This window comes from Canis lupus, chromosome 13, assembly GCF_048164855.1.
Source record: "Canis lupus baileyi chromosome 13, mCanLup2.hap1, whole genome shotgun sequence".
Classification (NCBI taxonomy): Eukaryota; Metazoa; Chordata; class Mammalia; order Carnivora; family Canidae; genus Canis; species Canis lupus.
In genome coordinates this window covers 48200027-48208986 of record NC_132850.1, presented here as the reverse complement: position 1 = coordinate 48208986, position 8960 = coordinate 48200027, and positions in this window count along the sequence as shown.

Sequence of the window (8960 nt, the reverse complement as noted above, 5' to 3'; positions counted from 1 at the left end):
CCACATTTCTAACCAACCTCTATTAAAGCTGGGTGGCATTTGCTATATTTAATCCAATCTGCCTAATCAAATGTCCTGCCCCTAACATTAATCAACAAACAAGTATTTCAGAGGAAGAGATCAAACTTTCTTTAAAAAAAAAAAAAAAAACTAACATGGGAAAAAGTACTACATGGAGAAGACTCAATCCTAATTCCCATGGCCAATAAATCTATATTCAGAAGCATTATATAATCTTTCTCTTATATCTCCACTGACCAGACTACAAGTGCCTAGTGGTGATCATAAGATTTTCCAGCACTTTTGAAAACCCAGACACAATAATTGCCTCAATAAATCTCACTCAAGTCATATCGTTTGCTCTCCAAGAACAATTCTCTCTCTCTTCTAATCCACTTTTGCTTTCTAAAAGATATTCTGAGCTGCAGGATGTGGTTTCTCAGGTTAATAGGGTGCCAATATTCTTCAGTATGGTTCATGTCTTCTTCACATGTGAACCCCAACATTCACAACCTTTTCTTAAAGGATATTAGTCGATTCCATCTGCTCTTATTCACATTCTGTGAGTGCATGCTGGCAACGATGAAAACGCCATAATCTCAGAAGAAGTTGTGGGTAGTTACTCTTTGGCTTTGACCTTGGAACTCCAGTAAAGTGTTCTAGGTTACAGGTGACTGAAGTTATCTAAATTTGAAGAAGATAAAGTTTACTATTTGCCAATTTCAAATACTGAAGAGACATTTGAGATGTCTGCTCAGGGCACCTAGGTGGCTCAATCAGTTAAATGTCCAACTCTTGATTTTCTGCTCAGGTCATGATCTCAGGGTCCTGGGATCAAGCCCCATGCTGGGCTCCATGCTTAGCAGAGAGTCTGCTGGAGAGTCTCTCTCTCTCTCTCTTCCTCTCTCTCTCTCTCTCTCTCTCTTTCCCTCCCCCATCATGCTCTGTTTCTCTCAAATAAATATATAAACCTTAAAAAAATATTTCTACTCAGAAGGTGCCTGGCTGGCTGAGTCAGTGTAGCATGTGACTCTTGATCTCGGTGTTGTTTGAGCCCCACATTGGGCATAGAGATTATTTTTAAAAAAAGATTTCTACTCAAAATGCGTTCCTTTTACCATCTGGCAATATCCCCACCACGTTGTGTAGAAAGCTTCACAATGACTGTCTTACCTATTCTAGCACAATATTGTATACAAGATATCTACTCAGTAAGTTTTAATTAAATTTAATTGTCGGCATTAATAACATCCTACAGGGAACCCAAACAATAAGACACCTTAAAATTAAACTATGTAATGGTAAAACTAAGCAACACATTCTGTTTTCAAAAGCCAGAATAATCTCCTGAAAGTATTTCACTAAATTTACCATTTATGGATTTTTCAGAAGCATTAATAAAACTAGCAGAAAAAGTACTGGTGGTGTGGTTTATATGAAATTGATGTGTTTATGGATTTATTCTATTTATCTTTAGAAAATGTTTTAATAGATATAAGTTTGTGATACTAAATGGGAATCAACTCCTGCCTTCTCCACTGGCTCTAATATTTGCTAGTGTTTATTAAAATGATAATACCTTGCATCAGGATTATAAAATTAAGTGAGAAATGTATGAAAAGCCCTTAGTAAAATGCCTAGCACATAGTAGATCTCAGTGAATGTTTATTGACTTAACCGAATGCGAAGAAGAAAGAAATACTAGGCGGAGATTTATCATCCCACCTAGGTGATGAGCCCAAAGTCTAAGAGAGCTTGCCCAGTTTTATAAACCAAAGGATTTGCAGCTTGTGGGATTTTCTAAAAGCATTTTCACCATATAGTAAGCTAGAAGTGGGCATAAACCCCATTCATTCATCTGGGAGAAATATATTTAGATTTATATCACTCCGAGGAAACATATTAAAATTTCATATTTCTTTCTGAAGTCTTATTCCTAACCGAGTTAGTGAACCTGTCATCGGTATATAAAGACTCACTTTCAAGGAGAATGAAAAATGGTTCTCTTCTATAATCAGGGACTCACCTCTGTATCCTCCTTAGTAACATCAGCCGTTGTGACTCTGGCTCCCTAGCAACCATGTCTTTCTATATCAGACAGCTTTATTTGAAACAATCTTCACTGGAGAAAAGGAAGTAGAAAAATGTCCATGTAAAAATAAAAATAAAACATGAAATGTCCATGAGAATAAGTGCAGTCAATGCTTACTTGGGATGCTAAATAATTTTCCTTGTATGATTTTAATATGAAATTAAAATTAAAACCTGTAGATTTGTCAGAGAGCTGGATATATATGTATTTTATCAGGTGAGAACTTAGTTTCACTGTTCTGCTAAAAGAAAAATAAGAGAAGAAGGGACAATTCTGTCCAAGCTAGAAAGTTCTAAAAAGCAACATGCCAAATATTTCAGGAGAGCTTTGTGTTATTAAACATAATTTTGATGTGGCAAATTGTACTTTGAGTCTTTGTGTCCTACAGCCTCTGGGTGAGCTCATTTCTATATGGAGTTGGTTCTCAGAGCCAAAGGTCTGACAGTACATAGGAAAGTTTAAGCAAACAGTTCACTTTATTTGAAGCGGATTTACTACTGCCATCAGGAACACCATGTCCCTCACGGCCTCATTTTATGGCCCTTGTACCTGATGGGCTGGTTCATGACAAGCTCATTCCTCGTCAGTGCCCATTACCTGCCCAAGCCTTCCCCACGGGCCCTCCATGCAACCGCCACGCAGGATCTCACTTCAGATCCAGTATCCTCGCAGCCAAAAGCACTGATCACAGATACCCAAACTGCGTTTTCTGCTTGCCGACAGAGTAACTGATATTCGTATTTGAATTAAAAAGATAGCCCTCAAAGTCCTACTTTACAGAAATCATTGATATTCTAAACCAGGAAACATTTCACATGCACATTAAGCAAATATACCACCTAAAGAAAGTATTCATTATGCCTCAACATCTTATTCTACACCTAAAGATATAGTGTCTTATGAAAATACCTTTAAAAAAGCAATAAAAAGAATAACGTGTTCACAAATGCACAGCATCTTACACATTTAAAACTATTATCCCCATGTTATAAACAATGAAACCAGGACAGTGATTTGTTCGATGTCACATAGTAAATTAGTGACAAAAAAGAATAAAAATCAATGTTTCCTATCTATAAGCTTGAGACACTGAGCCAAATTCTGGGCCTCTTTGAATTAGTATAGACTAGAGCATAAAGGCCTCTTCATGGTGCTTTAGTTTTTCCAGGTCCCAGATCAGCCCCGTGTCAGTTTATGTTCTTTTTTCCCTTTCAGGCCAATGACTTGCTCCTAAATCATAGAGAAAGGAAGGAAGACTATGCTGATTTAAATATCTGGCTTTGTAGCTCTACTTGCAAGAGAAGGAGAATAACATAACCATAAAATATATGGAACTAACCAAGATATTAAACTAGGTTACCCAACGATTTAGACAACACTTATTTACTCAATATTTCTTAAATTCTAGGCACTTTTGGGAAACAAAAACAAAGAGAATAGACGACAGTCTCTTCCCTCATGGAACATAGGAAGAGGAGATGAGCAATAACTTATAAATACAATATATAGGGGAATGCTAGATCATGATAAATCCAAATGGATAAAAACAGGGCAGGGTAGGAAGTTTAGGAATACTGGATTGACATATTGACATTAAAAAAGAAATGATCTCCCAGTAAGCTGAAGTTGAAGACTTTAAAGAAGCAAAGGAGTAAGTGTTGCTGCTTCTACTGAAGACACTATGCCTTCATACAGCGACAGACTCTCTTCCTCTGGTGTCCCCTGCAGAACTTCCCAACTCAGATGTCCCTCATCTCCATCTCAGTCTATCCCAAACCGAGTATCTGACAGTCCCACAACACAAAAAATCCTCTCACAAGATCTCTAGATTTTAGGCTTCTAGAGTGCTCAATAAAACAGCTTATAAAATCAGAATGGATTGGAAAGTATACACACACACACACACACACACACACACACACACATGCATACACACATTTTTATATATATATAATATATATTTTATATATATATACATATATTCCATGTATATATGCAGTTGATCCTTGAACAACACAGGAATTAGGAGCATGGACTCCTGCACAGTCACAAATCTAAATATAACTTTTGACTTCCCCCAAAGTTAACTACTAATAGCCTACTGTTGATCAGAAGCCTTACTGATAACAAGAATAGTCAAGTCAAACATATTTTGTATATGTATTATACTGTATTCTTATAATAAAGTAAGCTAGAGAAAAGAAAATGCTATTAAGAAAATCTCAAAAAAAAAAGAAAATCTTAAGAGAAAATACATTTATAGCACAGTATTGTATTTACTGAAAAAAATCTGTGTGTAAGTGAACCCATGCAGTTCAGACTCATGTTGTTTAAGGATCAACTGTATATATACACACACAGAGATTTATTCCCTAGTATCTTTTTGGTTCCTTAGTATCTTTATCCAGACGCATTATTAGAAACTCAGGAAATGTTGCTAAAATAAAGATTGCCCCTAAGTGTGTCTGAAATTCAATTTAACTATTGAGACATTTGGGATAATTAATCCCCATATCACTTTTCTCTACAGGAGAATAACCAAAATACTGAAGGTATTCAGAAGAGAATAATTTTAGAATATTTTAAAAATTATTTCTAAGTCTGTTCTTCAATAACCATAAGTGAATTTTTAAAAGATACAAACTCAGTAAGGAGAAAATTATATTTGCTTTATATCTATAGCAGAACTCATCAGATTACTTAGATTTGGTCAAGATTTCTACTTTATTAACATTTTACAATTCATTTAAAACGTCACGTACATTGCAGAGTACCTCTGAGCCAAGCCAGACTTGATCTGTTAGCATTTCATTATATCTGACAAAACCTAATTTGGTTTGTTTTCATTTCTGTAGTTTTATGCATGTAAAAAAATGAATTACATGTACATTATGATTAAAAATTTGTTATCAAAAGAGTTGTCATGATTTTGCTTTAAGCCTGTTTATTGGAGTATAATCCTATTCTCTTAACTTTCAAGGAAACAAGGCAAGTATCTCAGTTAATTACTATTTCATTGCGAGTACCCCAGAGCAAGCACAGTTAAAGTGTTCAATGTTGCAAAGTAATTGGCAAGAACTTAGAAGAACCAGGACATATAAATTTGCACTAACAACTTAAGCTAATTGGGGAAATGGAAATAAATACAAGAATTTAGTGATTATCCAGCACTGAGATAAAAAGAGTGGCTGACAGTGAACACAATCCAAGAACACAAGTTCAACTAAACTTGTAATAGTTATGAGACACTTTAATCGTGATTTCAAGTGAAATAATATGCTCAGATGGCCTGTGTTTAATCCCTGTACACATGTACCTGAGAGGAAAATATCTGTTTCAACAAAGGGCCACAGCAAGTAGCAATTTTTTATGACTTCATTTCCTCTAAAATACACACTAGTAAACATAGGAATCTCTTTGTGAATGTAGAAAAATGCCTCAAAACATTATTTGTCATACAAATTGAAAATCTGTCACTGTTGCATTGAAAAATAAAAGGAAAAAAGAAAGGAAAAAAAACCACTATGCAGCACACCACCTGAGTGATGTACATTATAGGAAGATATTTCTACCTAGGTGATAATCAAATGTGCCTATGTCAGCCAAAGGGCAAAACATCAAAGATCATTGGCATTCCTCTAAATGTTATCACAAATTATTATTATTATTATTATTATTATTATTATTACTATTATTATTTAGCTTAGTTGACTGAATTCATTAAATAGAACACATACTCCCTGGAACACAGGGAGCTTGCGGGGAGGGGGAAGTGATTTTCTTCCTCACAAAGTTCAGCCACCGCAAATCATTTTTTTTTTAAGAAGTTGCTGGTTGAAACCTTTGAGGTGGAGTCCAGTAATCAACTGAAACAGATGCTGTGCAGTGAGGGAAGGAGGGTGCAGTGAAGCAGTAACTGTTTACAGGGTAAACACCGCATTGGGATGGTAGGTACACCCTACCTGCTCATTTGACGGTAGCTCTGTGGTACCATTATACGTGAGGCAAATGGAGCAGAGAATTCACACACAACTGCTAATATCTTAACTTTATATTTTCCTTGTTTTAATACATGTCAATAATATACTTATCCCAGCTCTCAATCTGACTCTCAACCCCTTTACTTTTCTCCCCAATCCCAGTGATGTGCTAGAGCTGGCTCATATGAGAGAAGATGGTGGCTGTGAAGTCTTCAGGATCCAGTCCCTTCTCCCTTTCTAGGCTCTCTTGCATGGCCAGTGTTCCTTGTGCCTGTCACAGTAGACTGCTCCCATTCCTAGATCCTCCCCATGCTTATGTGACTGCTCTCTTCCAAGAGCAACCCTGACTGGCTAATATCCACTCAGCCAAGTCCCAGTTCAGCTGCCATCCCCTCCATGAAGTGCCCCCACACACACCAGTTTGTACCTATAAGAAATGGTTTAGAGTAGGAGAGAGATGCTTGAAAAAGCCAGTGTTGCTACTTATTAGGGATATAACTCCTGCTCATGGGATGACCCCTGTTTTCTCATTTGTAAAATGAGAATATTAACATATGTTTTTCAGTGTCAGCTGCCTCTTAAGGTTATTACTAAAATCAAAACTTTGACACAGTGCCTGACACAAAGTAAATATCCATACACTGCTGTGATAATATCACCTGATTTTTCAGAACTCTGTCATAATTCAATAATACTGTTTATCAGATCACATAATTGTTCACTTGTCAATCTCCTCAGCTAGATATGCTCTGCTCAGCTTTGGGTGTCCAGTGACCAGAAGGGGCCTGACGCATAGTATGTGATCAATATTTGTATGCTTTATTAATATATGAACAGTAAAGCAATTAACCACCCATTGGTCATATTTAATGTGCTTTATAGTAGGTTTTGAAACATTCTCAGTGGAGCCTTTCAAATGTGGCTCTTATATATGGATAAAATTAAAATAGAAGAGTATAGTTCCATAGCACAGTGGCTCAGAAATCAGTGTTACCCATTATTTCTGAAGTAGAGGTGAAGGCAGTTCTGAAAATAGTGAAGCATATATAGAAAGGTACAAGAGAAGGTACAAGGAAGGTACAAGAGAGGGTCTGTCTTAGGAGACTGAGTCTCACTGAATGTTGAGTCCCTCAGCCAGGGCATGTGGGAGAGTGTGAATGGAAAAGGAGGTCAGGGTCAAAATTTATAAGCAGAAGGGAACAAATCATCACAGAAGAATCTGCTGATGCAACAAAGAGCATAACTATAGTTGCGGTAAAAAGCAACCCGAGATCATTTTAAATGTTAAAAGAAACAAAGGAAAGTATATAATCTCTAAATGAGATTTAATCTCTAAAAGCAAATATAAGGAAAGCAGATTTAAAGGCAGCTAAACATCAGTGTAATATGTGTAATCAGTGCAAAAAAAATCTTAGCGGATGGATTTAAGAACAGTCTGGGCACAGGCAAGGAAAGAATTACAGGGTAGATATGAGAAAGAGAATGGCCTAACTCATACCCAGGATCCCTGAACTCAAAGACCATGGCACAAATTCAATACATAGAAGGCACTTGGATACCCAAGATACTGAAAGCAAATAAATACGTAATAAATTCCTCAGTCACACTGTTCCTAACACTATGTACTACTATATATTCAGCAGCTACCAAGTTATTTTATCTTGGACAGAACTATTTGAATGATTCTCATGGCATTTTCTATGAGACAGTTCTCCATAATTTGCCTAATATTAAAAGTAATACCTACCATAGTTATATATAATGATTACAGAAATTATTTCAGAGTCAAGGGAGGGTTCATGGTTGAGGCAGAGTCACCCCTCAAAATACCATACACTCAACATAATACAGAAATTTTAGGCAGCCATACAAGTCATCTCTAACTTTGTGATTTATGGTTTAAACTGTGATTATAGTTTTATAGTTTCATTAATAGTTAAATAACGATTACACATAAACCTGGCCTTTCCTACTAGAGCAATTTTCAAACACACACGTGCTAAAGGAAGGATTTTCATTTATCTTCTTAGGCAACTAATAAAACTGGGGAGTAATCATAAAGTGACATCTGTGATTTTCTTCATTAGTGAGCAGGAGAGAGAGTCTGTGGGTAGTCATTGGGTCTTTCCACGTAGAAAGTCGAGGTTCCAGACTAACTTCCTGGCTGCAGACCAAAGCTGTGTACACAATCTGTGGATGGTGGTACCAGTTCTCTAACTAAAACATGCTGAGAGCAACTCCAAGAGAAGCGTACCCTTCGAGAGGAACTTTTGGGACACATAGAATGAACTAAAATGGCAAAGATAGACACAGAAAGACCCCATCCCAAAGATGACAGTGAAGGATGGTCTGATTCTAGTCCTTTTTCTAGATATCAGAAATGCCTCTCCTATGAATGTAACGTTAGAGGGAACAGACATTTTATATCATCTAACATCAGGTGCAAAAGAAAGTACAGGGAAATCCTCTCCAAGACTAAATATGATGGAATAGTAATAGTAGCTCCTTGAATTTAGGGAGCATGTTTCCAATTGGGATTCCATCTTATCTTCTTTACTTCCCTGTGGAGAGGTGGGGCTTCTTACTTGTCATCATTTTACAGAAAAAGAAACTGAGAAACCTAGTGGTTGAGAGACATGCCTCAAACTTCCCAATGAATGGACCTAATCGCTTCTTTTCAGTTCACCGTTATTGCGGTTGTTTGGCAAATAGCCCTTGGAAAATAGCCCTTGTTGTTAGGGAGGATTGCAGGCACCGAAAGAAAACACAACTTTGTAAGGGCATTCCTTTCTGTCCCACCATGCCTTCATCTTTCAGATCTTGGTCCATGAAGTTCTTGCAACTATGAGCACTCTCCCCTTCCTCATCACTTATACTAATCTATTTAC